A 21,663-nucleotide genomic window follows, 5' to 3' on the forward strand; every position below is an offset into this window, starting at 1 on the left:
TATGTATAATATATATAAAGATAGATACAAAAGAGAACTCCAAAAAAGTGGTTCTTGATCTCTTTGAGTGCATTTGTTTTGTAAGTTCGCATTAATTATTGAATTAATGTAGTCATCACATTCTCGTGTTTATGTTCCTGTTCACCAAACGGGTAAAGCACTAGTTGGGGTTTGGTCTCAACCATTGTTTTACCCTTATATCAAGATTAATATTACCCAAGTATATAGCCATACGCAGCTAATTAGCTTTAACTCAACTGGCATGGGAGGAAAAGTGAAGATTTGGGTTGGATATTACAAGGTCTCAAGTTAAAATATGATTCCAACCGGAGTTTACCAAAATGGGCCTTCGGGTGGTGGGTTTTGCCTAGAACACGAGATGGTGGGTTAGGTTACCCACATTGTCTGCGATCGCGGGCGTATGAAGTCGTCTTTTGCCATTATGTTATCCACTACTAGAAAAGTGAAATATTTCTGACAGAAGTTTCCAACAAATTACAGACAAACAAAGATTCCAACGACCTAGAAACAAATTTCCGACAAAAAAAAAGAACTTAGAAAAGCCTAAATTTTTCTTCAATTCTCTGTCAAAGTAGCGACACAAATATATTTGTAGACATTTTGTCGCTAGGAATAAGCAGTTGTTGACGGTTCACAAACAATTTTCCCACAAAACTTATCTTAGTTTTTAATTCATTTAATTTATTTAGTAATTAAGGTAACTTAATTATTTATTAAAGTGAAAAAAATAAGTTTTTAAAGCTGTAAGAACCATTTTTAGATTAGTCTTTTGTATTTTGTTAGTTTGTTATTGTTAATCTTTTGTATGTTTGGCCCAAGACCATTTGTATTTGGAGCCCATTGGGCCGGTTTATATGAAAGATGAGTATGGGAATACACACACTATATATTTTGTGTGTATCACATACTCAACACAACATTCGCAAAACATGTTATCTTACACACCTACAAACTCTCTTCTCCCTCTCCATTCTCGGCCGAAATAAGCATACAACAAGATCCGAGATTTCGGTCCTAGCTAGTTGTTTCCGCCAATTAGTTGAGAGGTTGATCCAAGACAACTAGTAATAGTTTGTTTGTTGTTAGATCCTGTCACGGGACCTACAATTGATATCAGAACGGGTCGAATCTTATGATTCAACTTTTCTCTTGATATTCGGGTTCTATTTCCGCTATTACCCAAACCGAGACGTTAAAAAACCCGTTGAAGGTTGAAGATCTTGGAAATAAGGTGGGAAATAAGCGTGTTTGAAGCATTCTCCTTGTAGATCCGGATGTTCGGGATCTACAAGTGTCCGATCCGGGCGTTTCGGGAACCATTCCGCCATACTGGTGTAACTTGCAAGATGAATGATACATGAAGGGTGTAATGTGAAACTTTGGGAAGTAAGTTTGTTAACTAGTCGTTAGCCTATATAGCCGTTGTATTAAGGTTTCATAATTTAGTTTTCAATTTCGTTTCATTCTGCAGTCATTTTCAAATTCATTTGTTTCTGGAATTCGTTGATGTATCGTGAATAAAATCCCTAATTGTTTTATTGTTATTACTGATTCGTTTGCTCTAATTTGATTCACGTTTGTTCTCGTAATCTGTTTCTATATAAGATTGTATCTTCGCTTGATTAAATTCAGCACAACGACAGTATATATTAAAATTAAAATCAGATTAAATTGATAGATCTCATTTTTGCTTGAAAACAGATGTGATGATTCATTAATTTCCAACAAGTAAATATAATAAAAAACTTATGGTACCATGAATTATGATCAGAATAGGTTTGGGTTTCAGATCCGAACAGGTTTAGAGTCAGAATGGGTAGTGGGTCGGGACGGGGTTTCAGGTCAGACCTTACCCGTCCCGACACGGATGCAATTAATCAGTACATAAACACTTGATAGATCTATAAAGATAGAGTCTTCCAATAATAAATTGTCATATGATCGTTTAAACTAGAAAAGCAATCAGACAACGTCAATAATCATCCAATTTATGTAGTACAAGATACTTAGCTCTTCGTGACAATAATAAACGAAAAGAAAAAATAATTCAAAGTAGTTGAGTTTATTGCAAGAAACTGGAAATAAAAACAAATTAGAGATTTCAAACCGAACAATTAACGTGACGAACACGTTAACTGAATGTGCCCGTCTAATGTTTAATGATGAGTTCTTGAACTGCTGATCTTGTGTTTAACTTTGCTACATGTTGCTTCTATTTTTAATGATTCATTAGCTATTAATTTTTATTGTTATTCTGTGCCAAATAAAAATAGAAAGTACAATGTTATATAAAATAAAAAGGAAAATCTTTTTTAAAAAATGGCCTCACATTTTACCTCGTTTTACCCCAAATGAAAACAAACATGTAGCAAAAACCCATATAGTAATTTCGCAAACCTCAGAATCGTACACAAACCAAAACCAACTTGAAATATTAGCCTTTGTGTCATATAAGAGTTGCCAATTCCGGTTTAGAATGTTATAGGTTTTCAGTTATTAACCGAATTGGTTATTAATCAATGCGGTCAAAACTAGTTATTCAAATTTTAGCATGTCTAAACCATACTATAAAACACGGTTATCTTATTATACAAACAAGTCAACAAATTGCCCGTTTCAAAAAGTGATGTTTTTTTATAATTAAAAAAAAAAATTGATTTAATTCAATTAAATACTAAAATATATTAAAGAAAAATGCACTAAAGTGTTTTGTTTATTTATTTTTAAATGCAGGCCCGGCTCCGAGAACTCAAAAATATTTTTGGGCCGAATGCGAAAAAAAATTTGGGCCTAAAGTAAAATGAGTATTTTGTTAGCTTTAAACAATTAAATTTTTAAATGGCCATACTTGATTATAATTTGAGTTGTGTAAAAAAGTTTTATATAAAAATAAGGTTAAACATGTTCTACATGGGACTAGAACCCACAACCTTTTGGTTGAGAGTAATACCTCTTTGCCACCAAGCCAAACTAGTTGTTATTTAATTGGGTTTAAACATTAAATATACATCTTGTTAATCATAAAAATACATATAAATTAAAAAAAAATCGGGCCTAACAGGGTGTCGGGTTGGGGCCGTTGACCACCCCGCCCTCCCAAAAGGCTGGCCTTGTTTAAATGTATAGAACAAATAATCATGCAATGTAATAAAAACAGAGAAAAATGACAATACATTTTTATTTGATGACGGAAACGAACCATTATACCATACCATCATCTAATTTAGTTAGCATTCCTTCTTTGATTCATAAATTGGTTATGGCTCAATGGTAGAGCACTCACTTTACTAGTGAGAGGTAGGGGGTTCAAACCTCACTATCAACAATTTATATGGGAGATATGAGGGATGACCCTATGTCACACCCTCAAATTCCACTAACGGAGTTTTACCGTCAGAGGGTGTGAACTAACAGGATCGGAATCATCAGTTATAATCAAACCATAAAAACGTTTAAATGAAATTAAGTGCGGAAGCGAAAAACCAAAAGACAAAAGTTACGTCATGCATGACGACTTAAAAACCCAAGTAATAATAGTTAAAACATGTTTGCATATCAGAATGTTCAAAAACCATGAATGATCCTATACCCCGCGCCCGCCTCGGCTACCTGAGAATAACATACTAAAAGTGTCAACACAAGGTTGGTGAGTTCACAAGTTTAAATAAAATAAAGCGATTAGCGTTTGCGTTCAGCGTTTTGCGTTTAGCGTTTTGCGTTTAGCGTTTTGCGTTACCAGATAGTGTTAAATCAATTATATATCGATAGGTAGCTAGCCTATACAACAAGTATTACTAAGTGTTCGACACCGAAGCTGACTGTTTATCAAGTGCCTTATCACCAGGTCATCCAGACCATTGTACGTGTTAGCCAAAATTAAACCCGCTCGACCTCCAGTCGAGTTTAGCGTTGGGTGGGGTTTGTCAAACCCAGTAGTACTACTCAACAGTGACTCGCTATTCCAAATATTAACCGGTTCGATGTGTAGGACTTCAAATGTTTCGTTTGCCACTTAGCCTTTACAAGTGATATATAATTTACTAACAAAATCTTAAATGCGTTTATCGGAGTATGTTATCTCCCCCAAGTGAAAAGCCTTTAAAACAGTTTAAAGGGGTAAGTGAAACTCACTGTTTGCGAAGAATTCCCAAAATAAATCACCAAGTGATGCGCGTCACAGAAAACTCTCTCTAGCGTTCTAAAACAACAAGGAGATTTTCTAAATATCGGAACTAATATCGAGTCTCTAGACCCGGCACATAATTCCTAATCACAAGATACGTTTCGTGTTTGTTTGTGAATCGTGTGTGACTTAACGAGTACATTTGTGATACGATACGTGTGTGAGCAATTATTTACGTGTCATGTATTAATAATGTACATCACTAGCAATTACTCCCCGTAAGGGCAATTTGGTCACACATAACAATTAACTAGCAATTATTCCCCGCAAGGGCAATTTGGTCAAAACACGACAACTATTTAGCAAGTATTCCCCGCATGGGCAAATTGGTCAAAACATAACAATTAACTAGCAATTATCATGTTTCATGCATTTTCACAAAATTCAGCAGCTAGTTTCACCGGGACAGAAATTCTACTTGAAAGATTGTACTATTCCACCGATCATAGCATCTCAATTAATTTACCAAAAATCATCACTAAAGCATGAATATGTTAGGTTTCCAGAACATATTTTATTTTATTTTTATTCCACATAGATTTCTCATAATGATCAAAACACTACAGAAAGCTCATAACATTCAAATTCATGCGCAACAGAATGTTATTTGAAATTCCCGTTAAATGAAAAACCCAACAAATGCAAGACCACTTGGGTTAGGTTCCTAACTCAATAAGTCAACTTCCAGAAGTGGAACCAACCCAATTGGTCTCGTAGTTCATGAGATATAACATTTACAAAACAACCTAACAGCAGGTCTAACAACTCAGCTTTGCACAACGTTTTTGTAAAATCATAAAGGTTAACTTTTACACGTCCAAAAATGGCAAATTTATATTCTTTAGAAACTAGACTCAACCTAGTTTACTGTAGTATCAATAATCTCAACCAATTTTCACATTTACACCCCGATACAGTCAATTGAACATCAACAACACAATCTGTCCAGAAACTGTTTGCAACAAAACTCAACATATTAACCATCTATAGACTATAATCCGTTCATATAACACTCTAGACACCATAATCACTATCCATGCACATCAATTACACCATACATACATGGTTAGGGTTTTATTTGATCTCAAAATCAAGACACAACAATTAACATGTAACAATATCAATTCTAGTTATCAAATCATCATCAATACATCATCAAATCAAACAAAGATCATATGAACACAATATATGAAATTTCCAGATTTTAGGGTTTATAATTAATCCATTCAAACTCAAAATTAAGCATGTAAAATACATAGGATAGTTGTTTATACCTTCCTAGCACCTTAATCTTCGATTAAACTTGAAAGATCTTGTGTATATGTGTGTGTGTGATTGACGACAGCCAAGAACAAGGGGGGAGGGGGCCGATCGGTCTAGAGGGAGGGAGAGGGAGTGTTAGGGTTTAGGTTTATATTATTATTTATAATAACATGTTACATCTAGGTCCCTCAACTTCTAATTTGCACTTTTCTAGCTTATTTTAACTAGCTCTTGTTTCTTGTTTAGTATCATACATAATATAATCAAGTAACACATATGTCTAACACATAATTATCACATAATTATTGTTTTGACGTTTTTCGTTTATTCACCAATTGTTTGCGTCAACTCGTTTGCGTTTCAGTGCAATTCTCGAAAGACTACACATGTAGTAAGTGTCAAGCGTCATTTAAACCCTAGTTTAAATGTAATGAGGTGTGCGTTACAGATTCAATGATCTTAAGTTTGAATTGACGGAGTTGAGTTAACGGAGTTAACGGAGTTAACCTGAAATTGACGATTGTCACATCATTCGAGAGGTTTTCGGCGCTTGTCGGCGTAACTCTTTTGGCGATCTCGTGCTGCTGCCATGCGATTTCGGATTTGAACAATCTTTTCCGAAGTTTCGAGTACCAGTTCTGGACCAGTGATTTGGCTGTCACCCACCTCTGCCAGCAGAGTGGTGATCGACACTTCCGTCCGTACAGTGCTTCAAACGGCGCTGCTTTAATACTTGCGTGGTAGCTGTTATTATACGAAAACTCTACCAAAGGTAAGTGAGGTTCCCAACTTTTTCCGAAATCCAACACACATGCATGCAACATATCCTCCAGTGTAACACCCCGACCAAAGGCGGATTATACATCAGGGCGCCACATATTGTTTCATTACTCGTGACACTATTGGGTGCCAATATTTAATAAATACATTCATTCGCGCACGCGCAAAGTAAACAAGATAACATAAATCATCATAAATCAATATATTATAAATCATAATATTCGAACAGCAAAAACTTGTCTTGATACATTTTAATCTAGGTCCAAAATAAAGAAAACTTCCTATGTGTCCACAAGCTCCAAAACAGCTACTGCAAACCTGAACATGTGTTAAAATAAACGTCAAACACTTGCGTGTTGGTGAGAAATCAAGTTTAATATCATACATAGATAACAATAAATCTGCGCGCAACACGTGTATGTCTGGTGTTTAACAAGGGTGCAATCAAATTGTGATCAAGCCTAAATAGATCATAGCTCATAGTTCATAGTTCAATCCGTGCTCCCAATTGAGCACAAAAACGAGAAAACATCTGTGCAAGTGTAAACAAAGAAAACCGTAAACGATAGGTCTCCCGTGTTCATCTAATGGATCCATGAAAACTGCGGAATAGGCCGAACAAAGCGGTTAATGATACACACATACAAATAACAGCCAAGTAAACGTCCTCAACACATGGGATACTGCGCGACTAAAGTTCATAAACAAGTTTAAGACTCTAAGTTTGTACGAACACATGAACATCCCAAAACATTAAAAATAAAAAGGGATTAGGTACGAGATTACTCACATGATAAACGATGCGGTGTAAGATAAAGCAAGAACCAACTTTAAACAAGTACAAGTTAACCTATAAATAAGATTATTGTTTTAATGATTTGTTTTAAGTCTTGATTATAAGCTAGCATAATTAATAAGTAAGTTATTATATATATATTATATTACCGGAAAAGCAGGGCAGAACAGGGAGGAAGACGGAGGCAGAGAGGAGGACGGCAGAGAGAGCAAGGAGCAAGAGAGAATAAGAGAGATTAAGTGTTTGTGTGTGATGTGTTAGGAAAATAATATTATTATTTATAGAGAAACCCTAGGGAACACAATCCCTAGAAAAGGGGAAAAAATCTCAAAAAGCAAAAGATTCCAAAAGCAAAAGATATCAAAAGATATGGCAGCTGCAGGGGGGGCAAGATAAAGCTGACAGGGAACAGTAAAAAGCATGGGCGGGGCACTGGTCAAAGCATGGAAAAAGCAGATTTCCAAAGATACTGTCAGTCACTTTTTCTGTCAACCAATGGGGTTGGTGCGCATGCTGCGCCAAAAGTGGCTTTTCAGACATAAAGCAGATTAGGTCAACAGCACAAAAGATAAGACAACACAAAAGCAAACGGCTAGATTAAACAGAAGAAAAACTCAAAAGGTTTAGCGCGAGAAGCTCGAGCGCGAAGGCAGACACAGAAGGTCAAGAGAGCGCGAGCGCGAAGGCAGACAGAACCAACCTTAACGCGTCGCGGAAAGAACTACATTTCTAAGCGCGCCGCGGGAAGAATCACATTTCTTAGCGCGCCGCGGGAGGAACTAAAATTCCTAGCGCGCCGCGGGAAGAACTATAATTCTTCGCGCGTCGAGGGATGAACTACGATTCTTAGCGCGCTGCGAGAACTACAAATCCTTAGCGCGTCGCGGGAAGAACTACCGTTCTTAGCGCGCTGCGAGAAGAATTAAAATTCTTAGCGCGCTGCGAGAAGAGTTCGTCTCGCGTATCGCTGTAACAGGTGGTCTTCACGCAGGATTCCTTGTAAGGGGTCTGGCGCGTGGAGCTGCGCAGACAACCTTAGGCGGGAAGGAACAAAGGACAAGCAAAGAGTTAGAAGAAAAAGAGGGAAACAAGGCGTAAGGGCGGGACGGCGACAAGAGGGAAAAGAAGGCGGAAAGAGAGAAGTAGAGGGACGGGACGGCGGAAAGAAAGAGAGAGAGGCGGGAAGGAAAATATATATTATTATTAAAAGTAAAATATAAGTATAAATAAATATTAAATCATAAAAGAAAGAGATCGGGTCAGAGAAACGGGTACCTGGGTCGGGTCGGATCGGGGCAGATGTCACATCCAGGGTCTGAATAGTTCGTTCACTTTGCCCATCCGTCTGAGGATGGTAGGCTGTGCTCATATCAAGACGTGTGCCTAGTGCGCTTTGTAGTGACTTCCAAAAGTGTGAAGTGAAACGAGAATCTCGATCAGAAATGATTGAGACAGGCACTCCGTGTCTAGACACTACTTCCTTCATGTAGACGCGAGTCAATCTTTCCATTTTGTCCGATTCCTTAATCGCTTAAAAGTGTGCGGACTTAGTCAACCGGTCAACGATCACCCAGATGGTATCGCATCCCGTCGGTGTTTTAGGTAATCCCGTGATAAAATCTATTGAAATGTGTTCCCATTTCCACATTGGAAGTTTCGGTTGTTGTAGTAGGCCAGATGGTTTCTGGTATTCTATTTTGACTCTGACACAAGTCAAGCATTTGCTCACGTAGGTGGCAATGTCGGCTTTCATATTCGGCTACCAGTAAAGTGCCTTTAAGTCATGATACATTTTATCTGAGCCAGGGTGGATAGAATATCTGGACTTGTGTGCTTCGTCCATCACCAGAGTTCTCAACTCTCCGTATCGTGGAACCCAAATCCGGTTCTCAAAATATCGGACCCCGTCCGATTTGGTTTCAAGTTGCTTGTTCATGCTCCGCATGAGTTCCGATGGAAGATTATCATCTTTCAAAGCTTCGAGTCGCGCCTCGCGAATCTGATCGGGTAAGTTGGTATGAATCGTGAGTTGCAATGCTCGCACTCGTCTGGGTTTATCTGTTTCTTTTCTGCTGAGGGCGTCGGCCACTACGTTGGCCTTGCCAGGGTGGTACTTGATGGCACAATCATAATCCTTAAGCAGCTCGACCCAACGACGCTGTCGCATGTTCAGCTCCTTCTGATCGTAGATATGCTGGAGACTCTTGTGGTTGGTGTAAATGGTAAACTTGGTACCGTACAAGTAGTGCCTCCATATCTTAAGGGCAAACACCACAGCTCCGAGTTCCAAATCATGGGTCGTGTAGTTCTTCTCGTGAACCCGCAGTTGTCGAGAGGCATAAGCTATAACCTTCTCGAGTTGCATCAGCACACAACCGAGACCTTGTATCGATGCGTCACAGTGTACCTCAAAATTCTCCGTTCCCTCGGGTAGGGCTAGAATAGGGGCACTACAGAGTTTGGTTTTCAACAGTTGAAAAACAGATTCTTGCGCGTCACCCCAATTGTACTTAGTACCCTTCAATAAAACGCCGGTAGTAGCCGGCCAGTCCTAGGAATTGCCGCACCTCAGTCGGGGTCTTAGGTGCTTCCCAGTTTTTGATGGCCTCTACCTTACCGGGATCGACATGGATACCATTCTCGTTGATCACATGTCCTAAAAAGTGAACCTCGCGAAGCCAAAATTCGCATTTCGAGAGTTTTGCGTACAGTTGTTCATTCTTCAATAATTCCAGAATTACCCTTAAGTGTTCCTCATGGTCAGCCTTGTCCTTGGAGTAGACCAGGATATCGTCAATAAACACAATCACAAACTTGTCGAGGTACGCCTTGCATACTCGATTCTTGAGATCCATAAATACGGCTGGTGCGTTGGTTAGTCCAAAAGGCATAACCGAAAACTCGTAGTGACCATACCGTGTTCTGAAAGCTGTCTTTGAAATATCTTCTTCGCGCACTCTTAGTTGATGGTAACCAGATCGCAGATCGATCTTCGAGTAATAACTCGATCCTTGGAGCTGGTCAAACAGATCATCAATTCGGGGTAAAGGATAACGGTTCTTGACCGTCACCTTGTTCAACTCCCGGTAGTCGATGCACATGCGGAAAGTCCCGTCTTTCTTTCGGACAAATAAGACAGGGGCTCCCCATGGTGATGAGCTAGGTCGGATAAAACCCTTATCCAACAAATCTTGTAACTGAGTGGACAGCTCCTGAAGCTCCGCCGGTGCGAGCCGATACGGAGCTCGTGCTATGGGTGCTGCACCGGGGGTCAACTCGATTTGGAATTCGACTTGTCGAATAGGAGGGAGTCTAGGCAAATCCTCCAGGAAAACGTCCGAAAAATCTCGCACAATCGGTATATCTTCAATTCGCTTCTCTTCCGCGGGTTTCTCAACAATCTGCGCCAAAATTGCCGGATGACCCTTTCGTAGATACTTCTGCGTCTTCATGAGGGTAATGACGCTGGTGGTCATGCCGTTTCTCTCGCCCCGGATTGAAATGATCTCGCCGGAAGGGGTAGTAATGTGGACTATCTTGTCGTGACATATAATCTCCACTCGGTTCTTAGATAACCAGTTCATGCCGACCACGACATCGAAACTACTAAGCGTAAAAGGAATAAGGTCGATATCAAAGACATGACCTGCCAGTTTTAAGCGTAAAAGGATGAGGATCTGGTGTTGTCAAACTTTCGCTTTCCGCTGCTCGGGTTGTTGATGTTGTTGTCAGCACTCGGGTTGTCACGGGCTTTAGTGGTTGAACCCCTAGGTGGTAGCGCACCTTGGGTCACTGCTTGATCCGTTAGTTTGTGAGCTAACCGAATCGCTTGTTGAATCGTGGCTGGTCTGGAAGACGTCACCATGCCCTGAATCTGCGGTGCTAACCCATCAATATACATTTCAATCCTCTTACTCGGCGGGTCTACCATCCGTGGACACATCACAGCCAACTCGTGAGAACGGGTGGTGTAGGCTTCGATTTCTGAACCCACCATCTTCAATGACCAAAATTCGGATTCCAACTTTGCAATCTCCTCCCTAGGACAGTACTCTTCTCGCATCATGTTTTTGAACTCCTCCCAGTTCATAGCGTTAGCCAGTTCCAATCCAAGGATCTGCACGTTTGAATTCCACCAAGTGAGGGCAGAATCTTCAAGTGTTCCAGCAGCAAATTTGACTCTACTAGCAGGGGGACAATTACACATCTCAAACGCCGATTCGGCCTTCTCGGCCCAACGCAGAAAGTCTATAGCTCCCTCGGTGCCCTTAAACGTACTAGGCTTGCAGTCAAGGTAATTCTTGAAGGTACACGTTCTAATTGGACCTCCAGCTTGGTTCTGTACATGTGCGGCTAAAGCGGCCGCCGCGTGGTCATTCAGCAGAGTTTGGAGTTCTGCTGCAGTCAAGTTGATGTTACCACGTCCGTGTCCAGCGTTTCTTCCCTCTAAGTGTTATCATCACTAGATGTCATCATCTGAGGACACCTCTGAGTGTGCCTCCTCCTCAGCCGGTTCTTCCTCCGGTTCTTCTTCGGGTTCCTCCTCGGGATCTTCCTCGGGATCCTCCTCAGGTTCCTTTTCGGGATCTTCTTCGGGTTCCTCTTCAGGCTCTGCCTCAGGTTCTGCCTCAGGCTCTGCCTCAGGTTCGGCTGCGTTCTGAGCAATTTGCATTTGTAAGACATCGCAACGCTCTAAAGCTATCTCATTTCGAGTCCTTGCTACTTGGAGTTGTTCTTGCAAGTCTATCATCTCGGCTTGCATTTTTCTCATAATCTTCATCTGTTGATCACTAGCCTCTTGCATTTCCTTCATCGCCGCTATCAGGCGGGAAATTTCCTCTTTAGTTTCGGTTCCATCCTTTAACAGTCCGGATACGTTCGCTCTCGTATAGCGCATGTAATCAACGTCACGCTCCAAACAAGAAACAACAGCTGCGAGAACACGCTCTCCAGGTTCGGTTATGGGTGGTAAGGTGTTGGGATAAGCAGGACGGTTCGGGTGGGGTAGCGGGGGAACTTGTTCGCGGTAGACCATACGTTTGATCATATTAGGGTACCAATCCCACATAACTTCGTTTTCGTACATGCCTCCGGATAAGCGATACCTCTTCGGTGCGGGAGCTTCGAGTTCCGGGACTACACGGGGTGGCGATGAGGTAGGTAATTGCGGTTCCTTCCCATGCGCATGAGTCATATGATGATGGTAGCGTCGACATCTCTACAGGTAAGCCGTGTATGCGCGCGTATGAGTGAATGAGGTAAGTAGATAAGAAAAACAAAGACTACACAAACATATGCAGTGCGTATCATTATAACTAATGGGTCGTCGCGGTTATAGTCTAGTATGCATGCAGCTTCTAGTTCGCTATAACCAATGACTCTGATACCAATCTGTCACACCCTCAAATTCCACTAACGGAGTTTTACCGTCAGAGGGTGTGAACTAACAGGATCGGAATCATCAGTTATAATCAAACCATAAAAACGTTTAAATGAAATTAAGTGCGGAAGCGTAAAAACCAAAAGACAAAAGTTGTGTCACGCAGGACGACTTAAAAACCCTAGTAATAATAGTTAAAACATGTTTGCATATCAGAATGTTCAAAAACCATGCATGATCCTATACCGCGCGCCCGCCTCGGCTACCTGAGAATAACATACTAAAAGTGTCAACACAAGGTTGGTGAGTTCACAAGTTTAAATAAAATAAAGCGATTAGCGTTTGCGTTTAGCGTTTTGCGTTTAGCGTTTTGCGTTACCAGATAGTGTTAAATCAATTATATATCATAGGTAGCTAGCCTATACAACAAGTATTACTAAGTGTTCGACACCGAAGCTGACTGTTTATCAAGTGCCTTGTCACCAGGTCATCCAGACCATTGTACGTGTTAGCCAAAATTACACCCGCTCGACCTCCAGTCGAGTTTAGCGTTGGGTGGGGTTTGTCAAACCCAGTAGTACTACTCAACAGTGACTCGCTATTCCAAATATTAACCGGTTCGATGTGTAGGACTTCAAATGTTTCGTTTGCCACTTAGCCTTTACAAGTGATATATAATTTACTAACAAAATCTTAAATGCGTTTATCGGAGTATGTTATCTCCCCCAAGTGAAAAGCCTTTAAAACAGTTTAAAGGGGTAAGTGAAACTCACTGTTTGCGAAGAATTCCCAAAATAAATCACCAAGTGATGCGCGTCACAGAAAACTCTCTCTAGCGTTCTAAAACAACAAGGAGATTTTCTAAATATCGGAACTAATATCGAGTCTCTAGACCCGGCACATAATTCCTAATCACAAGATACGTTTCGTGTTTGTTTGTGAATCGTGTGTGACTTAACGAGTACATTTGTGATACGATACGTGTGTGAGCAATTATTTACGTGTCATGTATTAATAATGTACATCACTAGCAATTACTCCCCGTAAGGGCAATTTGGTCACACATAACAATTAACTAGCAATTATTCCCCGCAAGGGCAATTTGGTCAAAACAAGACAACTATTTAGCAAGTATTCCCCGCATGGGCAAATTGGTCAAAACATAACAATTAACTAGCAATTATCATGTTTCATGCATTTTCACAAAATTCAGCAGCTAGTTTCACCGGGACAGAAATTCTACTTGAAAGATTGTACTATTCCACCGATCATAGCATCTCAATTAATTTACCAAAAATCATCACTAAAGCATGAATATGTTAGGTTTCCAGAACATATTTTATTTTATTTTTATTCCACATAGATTTCTCATAATGATCAAAACACTACAGAAAGCTCATAACATTCAAATTCATGCGCAACAGAATGTTATTTGAAATTCCCGTTAAATGAAAAACCCAACAAATGCAAGACCACTTGGGTTAGGTTCCTAACTCAATAAGTCAACTTCCAGAAGTGGAACCAACCCAATTGGTCTCGTAGTTCATGAGATATAACATTTACAAAACAACATAACAGCAGGTCTAACAACTCAGCTTTGCACAACGTTTTTGTAAAATCATAAAGGTTAACTTTTACACGTCCAAAAATTGCAAATTTATATTCTTTAGAAACTAGACTCAACCTAGTTTACTGTAGTATCAATAATCTCAACCAATTTTCACATTTACACCCCGATACAGTCAATTGAACATCAACAACACAATCTGTCCAGAAACTGTTTGCAACAAAACTCAACATATTAACCATCTATAGACTATTATCCGTTCATATAACACTCTAGACGCCATAATCACTATCCATGCACATCAATTACACCATACATACATGGTTAGGGTTTTATTTGATCTCAAAATCAAGACACAACAATTAACATGTAACAATATCAATTCTAGTTATCAAATCATCATCAATACATCATCAAATCAAACAAAGATCATATGAACACAATATATGAAATTTCCAGATTTTAGGGTTTATAATTAATCCATTCAAACTCAAAATTAAGCATGTAAAATACATAGGATAGTTGTTTATACCTTCCTAGCACCTTAATCTTCGATTAAACTTGAAAGATCTTGTGTATATGTGTGTGTGTGATTGACGACAGCCAAGAACAAGGGGGGAGGGGGCCGATCGGTCTAGAGGGAGGGAGAGGGAGTGTTAGGGTTTAGGTTTATATTATTATTTATAATAACATGTTACATCTAGGTCCCTCAACTTCTAATTTGCACTTTTCTAGCTTATTTTAACTAGCTCTTGTTTCTTGTTTAGTATCATACATAATATAATCAAGTAACACATATGTCTAACACATAATTATCACATAATTATTGTTTTGACGTTTTTCGTTTATTCACCAATTGTTTGCGTCAACTCGTTTGCGTTTCGGTGCAATTCCCGAAAGACTACACATGTAGTAAGTGTCAAGCGTCATTTAAACCCTAGTTTAAATGTAATGAGGTGTGCGTTACAGATTCAATGATCTTAAGTTTGAATTGACGGAGTTGAGTTAACGGAGTTAACCTGAAATTGACGATTGTCACATCATTCGAGAGGTTTTCGGCGCTTGTCGGCGTAACTCTTTTGGCGATCTCGTGCTGCTGCCATGCGATTTCGGATTTGAACAATCTTTTCCGAAGTTTTGAGCACCAGTTCTGGTCCAGTGATTTGGCTGTCACCCACCTCTGCCAGCAGAGTGGTGATCGACACTTCCGTCCGTACAGTGCTTCAAACGGCGCTGCTTTAATACTTGCATGGTAGCTGTTATTATACGAAAACTCTACCAAAGGTAAGTGAGGTTCCCAACTTTTTCCGAAATCCAACACACATGCATGCAACATATCCTCCAGGGTCTGAATAGTTCGTTCACTTTGCCCATCCGTCTGAGGATGGTAGGCTGTGCTCATATCAAGACGTGTGCCTAGTGCGCTTTGTAGTGACTTCCAAAAGTGCGAAGTGAAACGAGAATCTCGATCAGAAATGATTGAGACAGGCACTCCGTGTCTAGACACTACTTCCTTCATGCAGACGCGAGTCAATCTTTCCATTTTGTCCGATTCCTTAATCGCTAAAAAGTGTGCGGACTTAGTCAACCGGTCAACGATCACCCAGATGGTATCGCATCCCGTCGGTGTTTTAGGTAATCCCGTGATAAAATCCATTGAAATGTGTTCCCATTTCCACATTGGAAGTTTCGGTTGTTGTAGTAGGCCAGATGGTTTCTGGTATTCTATTTTGACTCTGACACAAGTCAAGCATTTGCTCACGTAGGTGGCAATGTCGGCTTTCATATTCGGCCACCAGTAAAGTGCCTTTAAGTCATGATACATTTTATCTGAGCCAGGGTGGATAGAATATCTGGACTTGTGTGCTTCGTCCATCACCAGAGTTCTCAACTCTCCGTATCGTGGAACCCAAATCCGGTTCTCAAAATATCGGACCCCGTCCGATTTGGTTTCAAGTTGCTTGTTCATGCTCCGCATGAGTTCCGATGGAAGATTATCATCTTTCAAAGCTTCGAGTCGCGCCTCGCGAATCTGATCGGGTAAGTTGGTATGAATCGTGAGTTGCAATGCTCGCACTCGTCTGGGTTTATCTGTTTCTTTTCTGCTGAGGGCGTCGGCCACTACGTTGGCCTTGCCAGGGTGGTACTTGATGGCACAATCATAATCCTTAAGCATCTCGACCCAACGACGCTTTCGCATGTTCAGCTCCTTCTGATCGTAGATATGCTGGAGACTCTTGTGGTTGGTGTAAATGGTAAATTTGGTACCGTACAAGTAATGCCTCCATATCTTAAGGGCAAAGACCACAGCTCCGAGTTCCAAATCATGGGTCGTGTAGTTCTTCTCGTGAACCCGCAGTTGTCGAGAGGCATAAGCTATAACCTTCTCGAGTTGCATCAGCACACAACCGAGACCTTGTATCGATGCGTCACAGTGTACCTCAAAATTCTCCGTTCCCTCGGGTAGGGCTAGAATAGGGGCGCTACAGAGTTTGGTTTTCAACAGTTGAAAAACAGATTCTTGCGCGTCACCCCAATTGTACTTAGTACCCTTGTGAGTCAAAGCGGTGAGGGGTTGGGCAATCTTTGAAAATCCTTCAATAAAACGCCGGTAGTAGCCGGCCAGTCCTAGGAATTGCCGCACCTCAGTCGGGGTCTTAGGTGCTTCCCAGTTTTTGATGGCCTCTACCTTACCGGGATCGACATGGATACCATTCTCGTTGATCACATGTCCTAAAAAGTGAACCTCGCGAAGCCAAAATTCGCATTTCGAGAGTTTTGCGTACAGTTGTTCATTCTTCAATAATTCCAGAATTACCCTTAAGTGTTCCTCATGGTCAGCCTTGTCCTTGGAGTAGACCAGGATATCGTCAATAAACACAATCACAAACTTGTCGAGGTACGCCTTGCATACTCGATTCATGAGATCCATAAATACGGCTGGTGCGTTGGTTAGTCCAAAAGGCATAACCGAAAACTCGTAGTGACCATACCGTGTTCTGAAAGCTGTCTTTGAAATATCTTCTTCGCGCACTCTTAGTTGATGGTAACCAGATCGCAGATCGATCTTCGAGTAATAACTCGATCCTTAGAGCTGGTCAAACAGATCATCAATTCGGGGTAAATGATAACGTTTCTTGACCGTCACCTTGTTCAACTCCCGGTAGTCGATGCACATGCGGAAAGTCCCGTCTTTCTTTCGGACAAATAAGACAGGGGCTCCCCATGGTGATGAGCTAGGTCGGATAAAACCCTTATCCAACAAATCTTGTAACTGAGTGGACAGCTCCTGAAGCTCCGCCGGTGCGAGCCGATACGGAGCTCGTGCTATGGGTGCTGCACCGGGGGTCAACTCGATTTGGAATTCGACTTGTCGAATAGGAGGGAGTCCAGGCAAATCCTCCGGGAAAACTTCCGGAAAATCTCGCACAATCGGTATATCTTCAATTCGCTTCTCTTCCGCGGGTTTCTCAACAATCTGCGCCAAAATTGCCGGATGACCCTTTCGTAGATACTTCTGCGTCTTCATGAGGGTAATGAAGCTGGTGGTCATGCCGTTTTTCTCGCCCCGGATCGAAATGATCTCGCCGGAAGGGGTAGTAATGTTGACTATCTTGTCGTGACATATAATCTCCGCTCGGTTCTCAGATAACCAGTCCATGCCGACCACGACATCGAAAGAACTAGCCGTAAAAGGAATAAGGTCGATATCAAAGACATGACCTGCCAGTTTTAACTTACATCCCGCAAGTACATGAGTCGTTACTATAGTCTTACCGTCAGCTAATTCAACAGGAAACTTAGCATCTAACGGGGTTGGAGTTAGGTCTAAGAGTTGACTAAAGGCTTTCGACACAAAACTCCTATCAGCTCCAATGTCAAACAATACAGAAGCAAAACAACCGTTCACAGGGAACTTACCAGTCACCACGTACGGATCATTGCGGGCTTGACCCGACCCAATAACAAAAGCTCTTCCTTTACCATTGTTTCCACCACCACTACCACTTCCATTACCTCCATTGTTGTCGTTCTGTTTCAGCTTGGGACAATCTTTCCTGAAATGACCTTCCTGCCCACATTCGAAACATCCCTTCGTCGTCATAGGTGGTTTAGGAGCACCCTTTGCCGCAAGGTCTCCTCTACATTCCTTTGCCTGGTGACCCATCTTTCCGCATCTCAGACACTTGACACGGTCACACGGGCCAGCATGATGATAGTTACACCTGTTGCACTTCGGGTACTTCCCAGCATAGCCGCTCGAACCCTGCCCGCTACCGTTGTTATTGTTGTTGTGACCCTGATTGTTGAAGCCCCAAGTGAGTTCGGGCTTACGGTAGTGTTGTTGCTGTGGGGGTTCGAGGATGAGGATCTGGTGTTGTCAAACTTTCTCTTTCCGCTGCTCGGGTTGTTGCTGTTGTTGTCAGCACTCGGGTTGTCACGGGCTTTAGTGGTTGAACCCCTAGGTGGTAGCGCACCTTGGGTCACTGCTTGATCCGTTAGTTTGTGAGCTAACCGAATCGCTTGTTGAATCGTGGCTGGTCTGGAAGACGTCACCATGCCCTGAATCTGCGGTGCTAACCCATCAATATACATTTCAATCCTCTTACTCGGCGGGTCTACCATCCGTGGACACATCACAGCCAACTCGTGAGAACGGGTGGTGTAGGCTTCGATTTCTGAACCCACCATCTTCAATGACCAAAATTCGGATTCCAATTTTGCAATCTCCTCCCTAGGACAGTACTCTTCTCGCATCATGTTTTTGAACTCCTCCCAGTTCATAGCGTTAGCCAGTTCCAATCCAAGGATCTGCACGTTTGAATTCCACCAAGTGAGGGCAGAATCTTCAAGTGTTCCAGCAGCAAATTTGACTCTACTAGCAGGGGGACAATTACACATCTCAAACGCCGATTCGGCCTTCTCGGCCCAACGCAGAAAGTCTATAGCTCCCTCGGTGCCCTTAAACGTACTAGGCTTGCAGTCAAGGTAATTCTTGAAGGTACACGTTCTAATTGGACCTCCAGCTTGGTTCTGTACATGTGCGGCTAAAGCGGCCGCCGCGTGGTCATTCAGCAGAGTTTGGAGTTCTGCTGCAGTCAAGTTGATGTTACCACGTCCGTGTCCAGCGTTTCTTCCCTCTAAGTGTTATCATCACTAGATGTCATCATCTGAGGACACCTCTGAGTGTGCCTCCTCCTCAGCCGGTTCTTCCTCCGGTTCTTCTTCGGGTTCCTCCTCGGGATCTTCCTCGGGATCCTCCTCAGGTTCCTTTTCGGGATCTTCTTCGGGTTCCTCTTCAGGCTCTGCCTCAGGTTCTGCCTCAGGCTCTGCCTCAGGTTCGGCTGCGTTCTGAGCAATTTGCATTTGTAAGACATCGCAACGCTCTAAAGCTATCTCATTTCGAGTCCTTGCTACTTGGAGTTGTTCTTGCAAGTCTATCATCTCGGCTTGCATTTTTCTCATAATCTTCATCTGTTGATCACTAGCCTCTTGCATTTCCTTCATCGCCGCTATCAGGCGGGAAATTTCCTCTTTAGTTTCGGTTCCATCCTTTAACAGTCCGGATACGTTCGCTCTCGTATAGCGCATGTAATCAACGTCACGCTCCAAACAAGAAACAACAGCTACGAAAACACGCTCTACAGGTTCGGTTATGGGTGGTAAGGTGTTGGGATAAGTAGGACGGTTCGGGTGGGGTAGCGGGGGAACTTGTTCGCGATAAACCATACGTTTGATCATGTTAGGGTACCAATCCCACATAACTTCGTTTTCGTACATGCCTCCGGATAAGCGATACCTCTTCGGTGCGGGAGCTTCGAGTTCCGGGACTACACGGGGTGGCGATGAGGTAGGTAATTGCGGTTCCTTCCCATGCGCATGAGTCATATGATGATGGTAGCGTCGACATCTCTACAGGTAAGCCGTGTATGCGCGCGTATGAGTGAATGAGGTAAGGAGATAAGAAAAACAAAGACTACACAAACATATGCAGTGCGTATCATTATAACTAATGGGTCGTCGCGGTTATAGTCTAGTATGCATGCAGCTTCTAGTTCGCTATAAGCAATGACTTAGATACCAATCTGTCACACCCTCAAATTCCACTAACGGAGTTTTACCGTCAGAGGGTGTGAACTAACAGGATCGGAATCATCAGTTATAATCAAACCATAAAAACGTTTAAATGAAATTAAGTGCGGAAGCGTAAAAACCAAAAGACAAAAGTTGCGTCACGCAGGACGACTTAAAAACTCAAGTAATAATAGTTAAAACATGTTTGCATATCAGAATGTTCAAAAACCATGCATGATCCTATACCGCGCGCCCGCCTCGGCTACCTGAGAATAACATACTAAAAGTGTCAACACAAGGTTGGTGAGTTCACAAGTTTAAATAAAATAAAGCGATTAGCGTTTGCGTTCAGCGTTTTGCGTTTAGCGTTTTGCGTTACCAGATAGTGTTAAATCAATTATATATCGATAGGTAGCTAGCCTATACAACAAGTATTACTAAGTGTTCGACACCGAAGCTGACTGTTTATCAAGTGCCTTGTCACCAGGTCATCCAGACCATTGTACGTGTTAGCCAAAATTACACCCGCTCGACCTCCAGTCGAGTTTAGCGTTGGGTGGGGTTTGTCAAACCCAGTAGTACTACTCAACAGTGACTCGCTATTCCAAATATTAACCGGTTCGATGTGTAGGACTTCAAATGTTTCGTTTGCCACTTAGCCTTTACAAGTGATATATAATTTACTAACAAAATCTTAAATGCGTTTATCGGAGTATGTTATCTCCCCCAAGTGAAAAACGTTTAAAACAGTTTAAAGGGGTAAGTGAAACTCACTGTTTGCGAAGAATTCCCAAAATAAATCACCAAGTGATGGGCGTCACAGAAAACTCTCTCTAGCGTTCTAAAACAACAAGGAGATTTTCTAAATATCGGAACTAATATCGAGTCTCTAGACCCGACACATAATTCCTAATCACAAGATACGTTTCGTGTTTGTTTGTGAATCGTGTGTGACTTAACGAGTACATTTGTGATACGATACGTGTGTGAGCAATTATTTACGTGTCATGTATTAATAATGTACATCACTAGCAATTACTCCCCGTAAGGGCAATTTGGTCACATATAACAATTAACTAGCAATTATTCCCCGCAAGGGCAATTTGGTCAAAACACGACAACTATTTAGCAAGTATTCCCCGCATGGGCAAATTGGTCAAAACATAACAATTAACTAGCAATTATCATGTTTCATGCATTTTCACAAAATTCAGCAGCTAGTTTCACCGAGACAGAAATTCTACTTGAAAGATTGTACTATTCCACCGATCATAGCATCTCAATTAATTTACCAAAAATCATCACTAAAGCATGAATATGTTAGGTTTCCAGAACATATTTTATTTTATTTTTATTCCACATAGATTTCTCATAATGATCAAAACACTACAGAAAGCTCATAACATTCAAATTCATGCGCAACAGAATGTTATTTGAAATTCCCGTTAAATGAAAAACCCAACAAATGCAAGACCACTTGGGTTAGGTTCCTAACTCAATAAGTCAACTTCCAGAAGTGGAACCAACCCAATTGGTCTCGTAGTTCATGAGATATAACATTTACAAAACAACCTAACAGCAGGTCTAACAACTCAGCT

The sequence above is a fragment of the Bidens hawaiensis genome, unplaced genomic scaffold (assembly GCF_021521415.1).
Source record: "Bidens hawaiensis isolate Kalapana, Puna unplaced genomic scaffold, B.hawaiensis_p1.1 tig00011192_1, whole genome shotgun sequence".
In the NCBI taxonomy this organism is placed as follows: Eukaryota; Viridiplantae; Streptophyta; class Magnoliopsida; order Asterales; family Asteraceae; genus Bidens; species Bidens hawaiensis.